General features: G+C 51.4%; 1 pseudogene; it reads right to left on the reverse strand.

Moving 5' to 3' along the window:
• Nucleotides 1–1,086: 1,086 nt before the first annotated feature.
• LOC132082060 (serine/threonine-protein kinase pim-1-like) lies at nt 1,087–14,013 on the reverse strand (annotated as a pseudogene).
• Between the last annotated feature and the right edge of the window lie 512 nt (nt 14,014–14,525).

A 14,525-nucleotide genomic window follows, 5' to 3' on the forward strand; every position in this document is an offset into this window, starting at 1 on the left:
ATCCATGCCACAGCTGCTCCCAAGCACTTCCCCATCCACACTGGACCACCTCGAATGCTTCCTCTGGAAAAACAAACAACACATTATTGAAAAGAGATTAGATACAAAAAGGGAAAACAAGAAAAACGGTAAAACCTCTTTTCTCTGCCAGGGCCTTGAGGAAGGCTAAACCCCTACATGCTAGGGAACAACCCAGCCATGGCTGTGGGAAGCCCACACTTTCTCTCTTCCTCCCTGTACTGCCCCTCAAAATCATGGTGATCCCAAAGCAAACAAGGGCAGTGGAGCAGCCCAAGCCCTTCCTTGCCTGCACAGCAAAGCAGCTGTTCAAAGGTTCTGGAGTCCCACCTCTGCTCCCACCATGGGGTTTGTTTGTGTCGGGCTGGCTGCCCCAGCCCCAGGCCCAGCCCGGGGCACGGTGGGTGCTGGGGGCTGTTGGCAGGGCCAGGAGCCCACTCCCATTTCGTACCCACCCCAGCCCATCCTCCCAGCCCTGCCAAAAGCAGCTGGGCAGCCACTGAAGCATGAGTTGCATCTGCCCCAGCAAAGGGGGAACCTTTGGTTCCCTGCCACGCTGGGTCATGCCCAAATCTGGCAGAATTTCCCCGGCTGGGGACTCATCTGCAAATTCCCTGTGGAGTTTGGCTTTGAAGAAGGTGCCAGAATCAAAGTCCATCACCTTCAGCCTCCCGTGGCCAGGCTGAGGAAGAGCTTGTCATCCTTGATGTCACCCTCGCTGTCTCCAGCAGCAGCAGCAGCAGCAGCAGCATCCCCACCCGGTACAGCTTCTCCAGGGGCTCCTTCTCTTTTCCTGGGGGCAGACCAGGCTCTCAGGGCTCTGCCCAGGGCCCCAGCTGTCAGGGAACCAGGACAAGCAAAACCAGCTTGGATGGCAGCCACCAGTGCTGGGCAGAGCAGCTCAGCTCCAGCACAAGGGCTGCGTGTTCCCATCCCATGACCCCGGTGCAGTGACACTGGCAGCACAAAAAGCTCTGGGTTCCTTTGTTTCTTACTGCCAAGGCATGTGTGGAGCAGGAACTTACCAGGGCCCTGGATCAAAGTGTGCCTGTGGCTCTCTCCCTTCTTCTATGGCAGAGGAATATCCCACATCCAAGGATCACAGAACAGGTCTTCCAGTGTGGGTCTGTCCAAGGAGTTACCGGATAAACACCTCCTGATCAGATCTTTGCACTCTGTGGAGAGAAAGCAGAAACTGCCGGTCGGCCAGAGAAGGCTCCTGTCTGCTTTGCCCTACTATTTCCATGCCCAGGCCATTCTGGATGCGCTCAGAGCTGGGCCTAAACATTCCCATCAATTCCCTGTTTTGGAGGAGAGCAGGACATGTGCCACCTCCTCAGCAGCTGCCAGAGCAGGATGCTCACGAGCCCGCTGCTGGCTCAAAGCACTGGGATTCCCCTCGTGCCCAGAGAAGAGGATCCACCTTGAGAGAGCCTTTGTGGCAGCGGGAGCTGGCCCCAGCTGAGGTTCTGGCCCCTCCTGAAAAGGTGCTCCCCACAGACCATCTGGTGCAGCAGGATGCCCAGGGACCAGACCGTTGCTGCCTCGCCATGGTACCAGCTAAAGTCATTCCATTCCGGAGGGCTGTAGGACAGTGTTCCTATGGAATACAAATGGAGTTCAGCAGGGGGATGCTGCTGCTCCCCGAGCCTGGCCCCAGCATCCCTGCGCCTGCGGGGGCTGCATCAGGGGCACACAGGGTGACCACTGCCCTCTCGCCAGCACCTGGGACTTGTGCACAAACTCGGGGTTGGAAAAGAAGCCTCTGGTGTTGGAAGAGGGCAGCCCTGGCTAGGTCTGACCATGAAAAGCAAAGGAAAAACCCCCTCTGTGCTGGGGAAAAAACCTGCCCTTATCCTCCCTGCCTGCATTGCCCCAAAAATATCATGAAGCCAAGGCAAACAGGGCGAGTGGGGCAGTCCAAGCCCTTCCTTTCCCCTGCACACCAAAGTGGCTGGGGCACAGGTTCTGCCCTCCCTCTCTGCTACCCCCACCCACAGGGGTTTTGGTCGGGCTGGCTGCCCTAGCCCAGCCCCAGTCCGGGGCACAGTGACTGGCAAAGGCTGCCAGCAGGGCTGGAAGATGGCTGCCCACCCAGTCCTGCTCTAAAGCAACTCAGCTGAAGACTCAGTCCCCTGACTGGCAGCAAAAGGGAGAATCCCTGCTGCCACAGCCAGCTTGGGCTGGGAGATGTTGGGCCATGAGATGTCAGCAGCAGGAGCACAGCCCTGGGTAGGCTCACCTGCAAAGTGTGTGTTGCCTGTGTCTTGCAGGCAGGTGCCACAGCCAAAGTCAATGAATTTGGCCTGCCCGGTGGTCAGGTCAACCAGGATGTTCTCTGGTTTGATGTCACGGTGCAGGACCCCGCAGCTGGTGCAGTGCCGCACGGCCTCCAGCACCTGGCGGAACAGCTCCCGCGCCTCCTCTCTGGGCAGGAACCACCATGCCCCAATGAAACGCTGCAGGTCCTGACACTGCTCTGGCCGCTCCAGCACCATCACGATGCAGCTGGGGAGCTCGAGCCACTCCAGCAGCTAGACCACACTGGGGAAGCCAGTGGACACCTTGGCCAGCAGCACGATCTCCAGGGGTGCGCTGGTCCCGTCCGGCTGTGGGAGGAGCACGACGCCGTCAGTGGGGCCGATGCCATGCCAGGGCTCAGGAGGCCCTCAGCCAGGCCGGGATGCTCTGCGCCCTGCACTGGCCCCACGCCCACTCTCCCTCGGGGCGTCCTGGCGGTTCCCACCAAGCCGGGCCCCGGCTCATCCCCGGCCGGCAGCCCCGGCTTCTGCCGCTGGCCCCGCTCACTCACCAGCTCGCCCCAGTGCCGGACGCGGTTCCGTGGCACCCTTTTGATGGCCACTTGCAAGCCAAGGGCAGCAGTGGGGTGAGCTCGCCGCCCGCACTGTGAGCCCCATCCTCCGCCCTCCGCCCTCCTCCTCCTCCTCCATCCCCTCCTCCTGTGCCTGCCGCCGGCCCTGCCGCTCACCGGGGCGCCGTCCGAGAGCCGCGTGGCCGCGAAGACTCTGCCGAAGCTGCCGCGCCCCAGCAGCGATCCCAGCCGGTACCGCTCCTGCAGGGCCTCCTGCGCCTCCTGCGCGGCTGTCAGCGTTCAGCCTGGGGCCAGCAATGGCCCCCGAGCACCCCTCACCCGCCCCGGGCCGGCCATGCCCAGGTGTTTGCTCTTCGGAACACAGCATGGGAGGCTTGGGGCCGGCCGCTGGGCTGCCGAGCGGCAGAGCTCGGGTTGGGGAAGCCACAGCAAAGGCAGCGGGAGTGGCCACGCTGCGTGTGTCCTCCTCAGGCCCCAGGAGGAGCCAGGGCCTGGGCCTGGGCCGGGGCCGGGGTCAGGACTGGACCCTGCATCGGGTCCGGGGCCGGGCTTGGACCAGGCGGAGAAAAAGGGCGGCGATGCTGCCCCAGCCCCAGGCACTGATGCCCGCCCAGCAGCGCCACCGCCAGCACGGCCAGAGCTGGGCGGAGGCGAGACTGCGGCGGGACGGCCGGGGCCAGGCACAGGGCAGCCCCGCCCGGGGCCGGGGGCGGGCCGGGGGCATGGGCCGACCCGGCAGGGGAGAGGGTGGCGGGGAGAGGAGAGGGACACCGGGCAAGGGACCCCGAGAGAAGGGTGCCTGACAGCGGGAAAGGGAGAGAAAGAGAAAGAGAAAGAGAAAGAGAAAGAGAAAGAGAAAGAGAAAGAGAAAGAGAAAGAGAAAGAGAAAGAGAAAGAGAAAGAGAAAGAGAAGGAGAAAGAGAAAGAGAAAGAGAAAAAGAGAATGAGAATGAGAATGAGTGTTGAGGAGTCTGCTTTTTATGCTGCCGCCGCTGCTGCTGCTGCTGCCGCCACTGCTGCCACTGCGACTGAAGCACCGGGGCCGTTCGTCCCCGTGTCCATTCCCCGCTTGCCCCACGAGCCCCACGTTCGAGCCCCGCGCGCCCCGGGGACAGCCCCTCCGTCTGCCCAAACACGGGAACTTTGCAGCCTTGAGCCCAGATGCAGAGCCCTGACTCCTGCACTCTGGCACAGCAATCCCCTCCCTTGCTGCTGGGCATTGTCCTTGCTGAGGGTCAAACACTGTCGGGGCACCTTCCCTTGGTGTAGGATTCCTACCTGAGCCCAGCACTGCACTTACATCTCCAGTGTTGCCTTCCAGTAAAAACAGGGGAAGGAAAACTGTGTGTGGCTCATGGTATTTTAGAGTGTCTAAAAATCACTAAGTCACCGATCTTAGAGATGAGGTGCATCTGGAATTACTGGGATGCAACATGGGAAAGGAGAGCATATAAATAAATAGAGGGAAACACCTTGGATTGTTTCTTTCATTTTCATTTCACTTCTGGAAAGCTGTTTCAGTTTTCCAGGAATCTTCTCCTGTCTGCTCTTCCCAAGAATCTCTCATGGAGAACGAGGTCAAGCTTCTGTGACAGGATTTGCCACTAGGAAATTATGCCACTGGTGAAATTTTCATTATGGCTGTTAGTGCTGGCTTAGGGCAAATTTTGGGAGGAAATCTCCAAAAGGGGTCCATCTAGAAAGCAAGTTAAAGCAGCCCCTCCCCCTACTAGTTCAGGAAAAGACTTCCCTTGAGAAAAGTGAAAAAACCAGTTTATTTAACTGGTAAGTAAAGTATTCACAAGCATGAAAAATGAATAATATTAAATAAAACCTCTGACGGTGCTGAAGAGATGACAAATTCAGAAAGTCCTTTTTGTGGGTTGTAGTTGGCTCACTTGGTCTCTTCTGAGTCCCTCTGGTGCTGGAATGCAGCGTCCCAGAGCTCGGTGGGCCACAGGTGTGAGCTGGCGGTGTTGTTCTGGGTTTTCAGTCCAGAGCAGGTTTGAACAGTTCCAAGAAAAAGGAAAGTCACAGTCCAAAGAAACTTCTCCGCCTAAGCTAGCTAAAAACAAATTGCTAGACCTGGGCTATGAAGGCACTGGAAAATTTCCAAGTCTGGGCACTGGCAGTCCCAGCAAACACCACAGCTGGACGGTGCTGGAGCCAGAACCTGCAGATTTCCAAATTTTGGCTTTCTGTGCCAGCAAATGCCGGGACTTGGGTTGTGCCAGCACCAGGAAGTTTTCAGATCTGGACACTGGTGCTGCCAGCAAGCACCAGATCTGGGTGGTGTCATTGCCAGGGATAGAAATCTTCCAGATTTGGGCTCTGCTGGCACTGGGAAATTTCCAAATCTGGGTTCTGGCGCAGCAAACACAAGATGTGGGTGGTGTCAGACCCAGTAGCAGAAAGCTGCCACAGGTTTTATCTTTCTGTGCCGGCAAATTGCTGGACATGGGCGGTGCTGGAACAGGGAAATTTCCAAATCTGGGCACTGGCATTTCCAGCAAACACCAGTGAAACCTTCTGGTCCTCGTCCTCACCGTTGACCAGTGGTTTCCTTGAGAACCGGCTCTGGCCTCTGTACAGTCTCTCTCTCTACAGAGACTGCTTTCATCTGGTGCTCTGGAAACAGAACTTTAATGAAGGCAAACACAACAAACAGAATGGCATGCACAGTACAGAGAGAAGCAGAAAAAAGCCTGGGTCCAGTGTCTAGCAGGGATATTTATACATTTATTTATGGGGAGGGGTTAAGGTGGGATCTGAGAGAAGGACCCAAGAGGAAGGAAGGATTGAGAATATTACAATTTTGCAGTAAAAAGTAACCAATGGTAGCAAAGAGAACTCAGAACTTTCTAGTAACAATCTGCATAACTGAACGAGGGGATCATGGGCGGGAGCTCCTGCTCACCCCAACTGAAGAGGGTTTTCCCACAGCCTTAAGCTGAGGTCTCCTTCTTTTAAACCAACCCAAACACAGCAGATCTGGGCGGTGCCAAGTTTTGGCTTTCTTTGCCAAAAAATTGCTGCCTTTGTGTTTTGCTGGCACCGGGAAATTGCCAGATGTGGCCACTGACAGTGCCAGTGCACACCAGATCTGGGTGGGGAATGTGCTGGCACTGGGAAATTGCCAAATGCAAACCTTCTGTGCCAGCAAATTGCTGGAATTATGCTGTGCAGGCATCTGAAAATTTCCAGATCTGGGCATTGGCGGTGTCAGCAAACATGAGATTGGGTTGCTTTAAGTACCAGGTATTTGCATGATTTTGGCTTTCTTTGCCAGCAAATTGCTGGAATTGGGCTGTGCCAGCACCAGGAAATTGCCAGGTCTGGACACTAGCAGTGCTGGAAAACACCAGCGCTGGGTGGTGCCGGCCCCAGGTATTTGCTGGGTTTTGGATTTCTGTGCCAGCAAATTGCTGCACTGGGACTTTGCCAGCACTGGGAAATTTCTGCATCTGGGCCATGGCAGTGCTGGGAAACTCCAGGTCTGGGCAGCAACAGAGTCAGCAGTGGAAAATTGCCAGATTTTGGGGTTTTTTGCCTGCAAATTGCTGCACTTGGGCTGCACCAGCACCAGGAAATTTCTGGATCTGGGCACTGGCAGTTCCGGGCACACCAGTTTGTGAGAGCCGAAATGAGAGATGTGGGACTCCAGGCGGCTCTTCAAAATGCAGTTTATTGTTTCCAAGGTGATACAGCAGTCCAGAGTCATGGGTGACAGAGCTGTGCTATAGCTGTCAGCTCCAGCTGCAGGCCTGGAGACCCTTAGTTTAGGTTACAAATGCATTATATACCTTTCTTTGCTGAGCATCTTCATACACTAGAACCAATCTATACCTTAGCTTTTATCTATAGCCAATCATAACTACTATCATTACCATATTCATGTTACTATTCTCCAATCACTAAAAGTTAGTAGATTACAGTTTAAGCTAAAAGTTGTTTTCCAGTTTTCTTGCAGTGGAAAATTCTGAGACTTTTTTCTACTTGCAAAATTTCCTGACTTGTTTGCCTGTGCTATCTTTCTGCTTGGTAAAATCTTCTTGTTTGAAGTGGGTTTATCCTTTGCTCTAAGTCATAAAAACCCCTTCTAACTAACATACACTTTGCCATCTTAGCTATCCAAAAAGAATGGCTCATCAATTCTTTTCTTTTATATCAAAACTTGCTTTCATTTATGTTCTTCTTCAGACATTACATTCAAAAATCTTTCAGCCAAGCATACATATCTGTGAGACTTTCTTGTCAAACTGCATCTCTGTATAGTGGTCAAGTGCTTGAGGCCAGGAGCACCTGGACAATGGGGACAGTTCTTTTCTATAGGATGGAAACCACAGAACCCCAGGGTTTTGAAGGCACATGAGAAGCAGTCACCAGAGACCAAGGCAAGCAAGACCTGTCTGTCCTTGCAGCTTTTGTTTGAAAGCAGCCCTTGGATATATGGGGAGATTTGGGGTGGAATTCCATTTCAGGCATGGGTTCCTGGATAGGAATGACAGCTCTGCATAGGAGAGCAAGGGCCCCTCACAGCCCCTCAGGGCCCCTCACAGCCCCTCACAGCCCCAGACGCGGGGCTCCTCCCAGAGGAGGAGGGGTCGGGCCCTGCTTGTTCTCCTTTGATTTCGGACCCTTCACAGCCACGAGTGCAGAAAGGCTGAAATGGAGCCTTTCCCCAGCGTTTCCCTCGGGGTTAACTGCGGGCTGAAGCTCTGTGCTGGCGCTGGCCCGAGCGCCACCATCCCTGCAGCCGCCAGGCCTTTGCTGTCCCCCCGTGTCCGTTCCCTGTCCCCGAGTCCCGCCCGGCTCTGGCAGCAGCAGCAGCCGCAGCGCAGGGGGCGCCGGCCCGGCCCAGCCGGGGCTCCCGGCCAGGAGCAGCAGCAGCGCTGGCCCCTTCCCGCTCCTGCCTCGGATCCCAAGGGCTTTTTCCAGCTCAATTCTGGAGCAGAGCAGCCAGCACCCACACACAGGCCTGACTGCTCAGGGCCCGCCTGTGCTGCCCTGAGCCAGCCCTCAGAGGAAGAAAGGATCGGGTTCCAGTGCTGTTTTCAGCTCTCTTTTACTCACCCTGAGCTGACAGCAGGAGGCTGCTGGTTCCTCTGCCTTGGCAATTGGAGATCACAGCTGCTCTTGGCCCTCTTCTGCTTGCCACCTGAATTTTATCAGTACAACTGCACTTGCCTCTTTCAATCACTGCTGCTCACTGCGCTTTTGTGATGGTGAACTCAGGGTTTTTGTCACAGGCATCATGATTAGCAGAGACTGAAATGCTCACAAGTCCTTGAGCACTAAGTCCTGGGGAATGAAAGCCTCACAGACCACTTTTGCAGCACTCAAACACTGCCCTGCTGCTGGTGCTGTTGGAATAGAATCCACTTACAGAGACCATCACAGAAATTGCCTCTGGGTGGCAAATCAAATGAAAAAATCCACCAGGAGAACGAAAAACCAGAACTTGACTGCCTTCGTTGCTTCCTCAGAGCAGCAGAAAATGGAGATGCTCAGAGGTATTTTGCAGTGCTGCTGATCCCAGTTGGAGCCCAGCCCTCTGCAGAGTCCCAGCGGGAACCTGAGCCCAGCCCAGGGAGCTCCCAGAGTGTCCTGGAGATTCTTTCTCTGCATTAGGTCAGGCTTGCATTCCCCAGCAAGTCTCCAACAAAACCTCCTGTTTTCTTGGGTTAGAACAGGCACAATGAAAAACTCAGCAATGGCACAACTCCCCAGGCCACAAGGAAAAGAAAGGACAACTTGTCAAGGAATCCAAACATTTGTCTTGCTTTGCTGCAGAAGTCGTGCTGCACTCACGGTGTGGAAAGCCAAGAGAAGCTGCAGTTGGGGGCACATCTTGTGACAGAAGCTGCACCTCATTCTCCAGGAAAGGTTCTTGAAAAGGGAGGACAGGACTGTGGAGGAGACTCCTGGGGAAGTGAAACAGCTTTCCAGAAGTGAAATGAAAATGGAAAGCAACAATCTGAGATGTGTTCCTCTATTTATTTCTATGCTCCCCTTTTCCATGATGCACTGCTTCTCCATGCCATGAATTCCAAATGCATCTCACCTCTCAGATCGATGACTTAGTGAGTTTTAGACACTCTAAAATACCATGAGCTACACACAGTTTGCCTTGCCCTGATTTTGTTGGAAAGCAATGCTGGAGCCATGGGTGCAGTGCTTGGGTCGGGCACGAATCCTGCAGGCAGGGAATGTGCCCTGCCAGTGTCTGAGCCTCAGCAGGGACAATGCACAGCAGTGAGTGAGGGATTTCCTGTGCCCTGCGCAGGAGTCAAGACTCTGGATCTGGGCTCAACACAGCGAAGTTCCCGTGTATGGACAGACTCAGGGGCTGCCCCCAGGGCAGTGAACGGGAGAGTTCCTGGCTGGGAGAGGCCCCAGCAGAGGAGGGGATCTTGTCCTGTCTCGATGCCCTTTAAGGGTCTTCAGGTCCCTTTGAAGTGGAGTGTTGGAAAAGAAATGAAATTTAGCAAAATGTTTAATTATAGTGAGTTGTGTGTGAATTGGTTTGTTAAAAGCAGTTTTGTAGCCGTTGAAAGTGTGTGTTGGGTTTTGTGTGTAACCTAGCAGGTAGTCTTAGGGATTTAATAAATATTTAAACTAGAGTAGGAAAGTAAGAATGCTAACCTGTCTGGAGGCAGCATACAATGCTCTTAGAATAAGATAAGTAGAAGATTTATGATTTTGTTTGTGAACTAAGGAATGTATCACAAGGGGTCTGTGGCTAGGCAAGGGGAACTGTTTCTTGGAGACCTTGTTATGAATCGCATGTATAAAAAGTGAAGCACCCATACATGAAATTGGGGGCTCGGGACACTAGTCCACCTGCTCCCCGGGCCCTTAATAAAGCACCGGACAAAACTTGAAACTTATCTGAGTTTTGTGTCATTTATCAATCGGGCAACAGTTTTCTGGTGACCGCGGCAGGACTCCGAGGGCTGCTGGGGCGGTTCGCGTCTCGATCCACTTCCAGCCAGCACCGAGCACTTCTCGGGGAGACATCGGTCGTGTCCGACCCCCACGCCTGTCAGACAAACTGCATTAAGGTAAGCCCGAAGGTGCTTTATATTGGAAAAAGGTGATAATTGGATTTGGATTTGGTGGTTGGTAAAAAGCCTAGGCTCTGGCCATAAGACGTCTAAGTACGCAGGACCGGAACTCGCCTCCTGTTTTTTTTTTTGGGAAGGACGGCGAGAAGGTATATTGGTTTAAGGTATATTGGTTTATTGGGATTAAAGGTGGAATTAAAGGCTGTAATATGATGTCTTTTAAAACTTTTAAAACCTTAGTGCAAGCCAATGGTAAAATACCTGGAAATACGCCATTAGGTTGTATTTTGAAATGATGGAAAAGTGAGGGGTATTATCAAGAATTGGATAAAAGTAAAATGATAGATTATTGTAATCATTGGTGGCCTGAATATGAGATTGGGGAAGCGGGATGGCCGGTGAATGGTACACTGGAATTGGGGATAATGGAATCTTTGATGCAATTTTTAAGGAGAAATGAGAAATGGGATGAAATACCATATTTAGATTTGTTTTTTGTTTTATACCGGAAAGAAGAATGGCAAAAGGAGCGCGATATCTTAGGGATTTTAGAAGTGAATGATGAGAGAGAGTGTGTGGCATGTAAAGAAAGAAAGGAGCGTAATTTGTATCCTTCAATCGAGGAAGATTTGTCCTATTGTATAGCACCCCCGAGGGTTCCGGTTGCTCCTAATGTGCCCCCTGCTCCCCCTGCGGATATAGCTATAAAAACGGGATCTAGTGAGAGTGATAGTGATGGTGGTGATGGTAAAAAGAATGAGAGTGTTAAAAGAACTCCGTTAGCAGGGCGGACTCGCCAGGGAAGGAAGGGGCAGACGGGGCCACAGTTACTTGCGCCGTTAAGGGAAGCTGTGGGACCACAGGGAGAAAGGATACTTATAAAGGTGCCTTTCTCCCCCGGGGATCTGGTAATATGGAAGCAATCAGCGGGGAGTTATCGGGAGGATCCTGAAAGGGTGGCAAGTGTGGTTAAAATGGTAATAAAGACTCAGAATCCAGACTGGAATGATTTACAGGTATTATTAGATACTATAATGGATTCCACGGAAAAGGAAATGGTTATTAGAGCCACTAGAGAAAAGGCTCGTGAGGAAATTCGGTTGAGACAACTAAATGAGATAGTTGATGAATTGGTACTGAGTGAGGAACCTAGGTGGGATCCAAACTCTACGGGAGGAATAAGGGCTGTAAAACGATATCAGGAATTGTTGGTGGAAGGAATTAGGACAGGAATACCTAAGACTATGAACTGGTCTAAGTTGTATTCGGTCAAGCAGGACAAGAATGAGTCTCCTCTGCCTTTTTAGAACGATTAAAAGACATGGCTCGGAAGTTTACTAATTTAGATGTAGAGGATCAATCAGGAAAACTTCAATTGGCATTGTTGTTTATGGGGCAATCACAAGAGGATATTAGGAAAAAGTTACAAAAGCTGGAAGGGGAGGATACTCGAAGTTTGGATAAAATGCTGGAGGTAGTGTGGAAGGTATACAACAACAGGGAAAAAGAAACTGCAAAAAGACAACAAGCTAGTATTCTGGCTGTAATGCAACAGGCAGGGGCAGGAGGAAGACCCATTAGGGGTCGAGGTCGGGGAGGAGCTAATCACGGACAGAGGGGGTTGCCAAGAGGTCGGGGAGGATTTGGGTTTGCACCTAACATGGGGAGGTTGGATCCAAACCAGTGTGCGTTTTGACGACAATTGGGACACTGGAAAAATGAATGCCCGGTTAGAGGAGGTATGGGCATGGGAAACATGGGATTAAGGACAGGTCCAATGGGGAATGCTCCTCTGGGAGGATTCATGGGAGGACCAGCAGAGGTCACTCAAGCACTAGTTTTGGGAAACTATCAGACTCAAAGCTGACAAGAAAAGGATTTGAGGGTAGTTTTAGAGATTGATGGAAAGGATCAAGAATTTATGGTAGATACTGGAGCCACATATTCTGTACTCAATAGACGATTGGGACCTTTGAGTGACACAACAGTACAGGTGGTGGGGACAACAGGGAAGCTAGAGGAACAACCATTTTTACAACCTTTAAGTCTTAGGTTTGGGGGGAAGGAATTAGATCACCAATTTTTGTATATGCCAAATTGCCCCACACCCCTTCTTGGCAGAGACCTGTTGTCCCGACTTAATGTGAAAATAATATTTGAAGGGGGAAGGGTGAAATTGGAAATACCTGAGGAACAAATAGCAGGCATTTTTGTGATCAAGGAAGTGGATGCCTCTCCTATTCCAGAAGAAATTGAGCAGGCTGTAGTACCCTGGGTATGGGAGTCAGGGGTCCCCGGAAAATCTAAACCTGCGCAGCCAGTAAAGGTGGAACTAAAGGAAGGGGCCCAACCAGTGAGGGTAAAGCAATACCCCTTGAAGCTTGAGGCAAGGAGGGGAGTAGCCCTATTAATTAAACAATTTTTGGTTCAAGGAATATTACAGGAATGTGAATCGGAGTATAATACTCCAATTTCTCCAGTAAAGAAACCTAATGGTAAGTACCGTTTGGTACAGGACTTGAGGACTATTAATGAAATAGTGAAAGACATACATCCAGTTGTTGCTAATCCTTACACCTTGTTAACATCTGTATCGGAGGAGTTTAAATGGTTCTCAGTGATTGACCTTAAAGATGCCTTCTTCTGCATCCCACTGGCAATAGAGAGTAGGAAATATTTTGCCTTCGAGTGGGAGAGTCCTGATCTTGGAAGAAAGAAGCAGCTTACGTGGACGAGAATCCCACAGGGATTTAAAAACTCCCCTACTATTTTTGGAAACCAACTGGCCAAGGAGCTGGAGGAATGGAAGATAACCCAGGTAACAATATCCCCATCCTTGTATGTAGTCCTGCAGTACGTGGACGACATTTTTCTGGCTACTAAGGAAAGGGAAATGTGCGTGGAATTAACAATTAAATTACTCAACATGCTTGGCCAAGCAGGGTATCGGGTTTCTAAGGAAAAAGCTCAATTGGTCAAAAATAGCGTTATTTACCTCGGTTGTGAGATCACACAAGGGCAGAGACGTTTGGGAGTAAACCGAATAGAGGCAATATGTGCTATTCCTTTGCCTCGTAACCATCAGGAATTGAGATCTTTTCTAGGAATGGTGGGATGGTGTCGACTGTGGATCATGAATTTCGGTCTCCTAGCCAAGCCACTATATGAGGCCTTGAAGCAGCATCGGTTGGAGTGGACGACACAGCAAAAGAAGGCCTTCCAGGAATTGAAGCAGGCACTAAAAGAGGCCCCAGCCCTAGGACTCCCTGACCTGACCAAGGAATTCCAGTTGTACGTGAATGAGAGGCAAAAACTGGCATTGGGGTCCTCACCCAGAAGGTGGGATCCTGGAAGAGGCCAGTGGGATGCTTCTCTAAACAACTGGATTCGGTAAGTTCCGGGTGGCCCTCGTGTTTACGAGCCGTGGCAGCAACAATAATTCTTATTCAAGAGGCCCGGAAATTGACTTTGGGGGCAAAAATGAAAGTGTTTGTTCACCATATGGTCATGGCTGTTTTGGAGCAAAAGGAGGGTCACTGGCTATCATCCAGTCGAATGTTGCAATACCAGGCTATCCTGAGAGAACAGGATGATATTGAAATAAAAACTACTAATCATGTTAATCCAGCAGAGTTTTTACACAGTGACCAGGAGGCTGGGGGACTGGTGCACGATTGCGTAGAGGTAATTGAACAAGTATCTGCCAGCAGACCCGACCTAAAGGATGAACCATTGGAAGAACCTGAATGGGAACTATACACTGATGGATCCAGTTTTGTCGAGAATGGGACTCGCTATGCTGGGTATGCAGTGGTAACATTGGATCAGGTAATAGAGGCAAAGGCTTTGTTACCTGGAACTTCGGCCCAGAAGGCAGAAGTGATTGGACTCACCAGAGCCCTGTATTTGAGCAAGGACAAAAGGGTTAATATCTGGACAGATTCTAAATATGCCTTTGGTGTGGTTCATGTACATGGGGCGTTATGGAAGGAAAGGGGGCTTTTGAATTCACAGGGAACCAACATGAAGCACCGGGAACAAGTGCTACAGCTACTGGATGCGGTACACAGTCCCAAAGCAGTTGCAGTAATGCATGTTAGAGGACATCAGACTGCAGAAGGAGACGTTTACAGAGGAAATCGATTTGCTGATGTTACAGCACGGCAAGTGGCACGGGAAGTATAGACTCAAATGGCATTGGTACCGGTATGAACAAATCCGGCTACCCCATACCTGAATCAGGAGCCCTGTTGGTTTCTCGGCTGTTTTATGGCCTGGAAAGGCTCAGGGATGGCCTTGGGCAGCCCGCGCTCCAAAGGACGAAAAAAGACTTCAGGTTTTTTCTCGGTCTTCAGTGTTTATTAGTTATTTATCTAAAAGATTTTCTCTCGGCCTGACAGAGGTCTGCACAGCACACCAGCCATGAGCACACTGAGAGCCCCCCGGGGCGGTCACTTATCTTTATACTCAAAACTACGTATACAATATTTACCTATTTCCCCCAATACCTTTTACCCTTATTGACCAGTACACCTTTAGTAATAACCAATCCCAAAGTGCCAACATCACCACAGAAGATGGAGGCCAAGAAGAAGAAGAAGAAGGAC

This window comes from Ammospiza nelsoni, chromosome 19 (assembly GCF_027579445.1).
Source record: "Ammospiza nelsoni isolate bAmmNel1 chromosome 19, bAmmNel1.pri, whole genome shotgun sequence".
Taxonomy (NCBI): Eukaryota; Metazoa; Chordata; class Aves; order Passeriformes; family Passerellidae; genus Ammospiza; species Ammospiza nelsoni.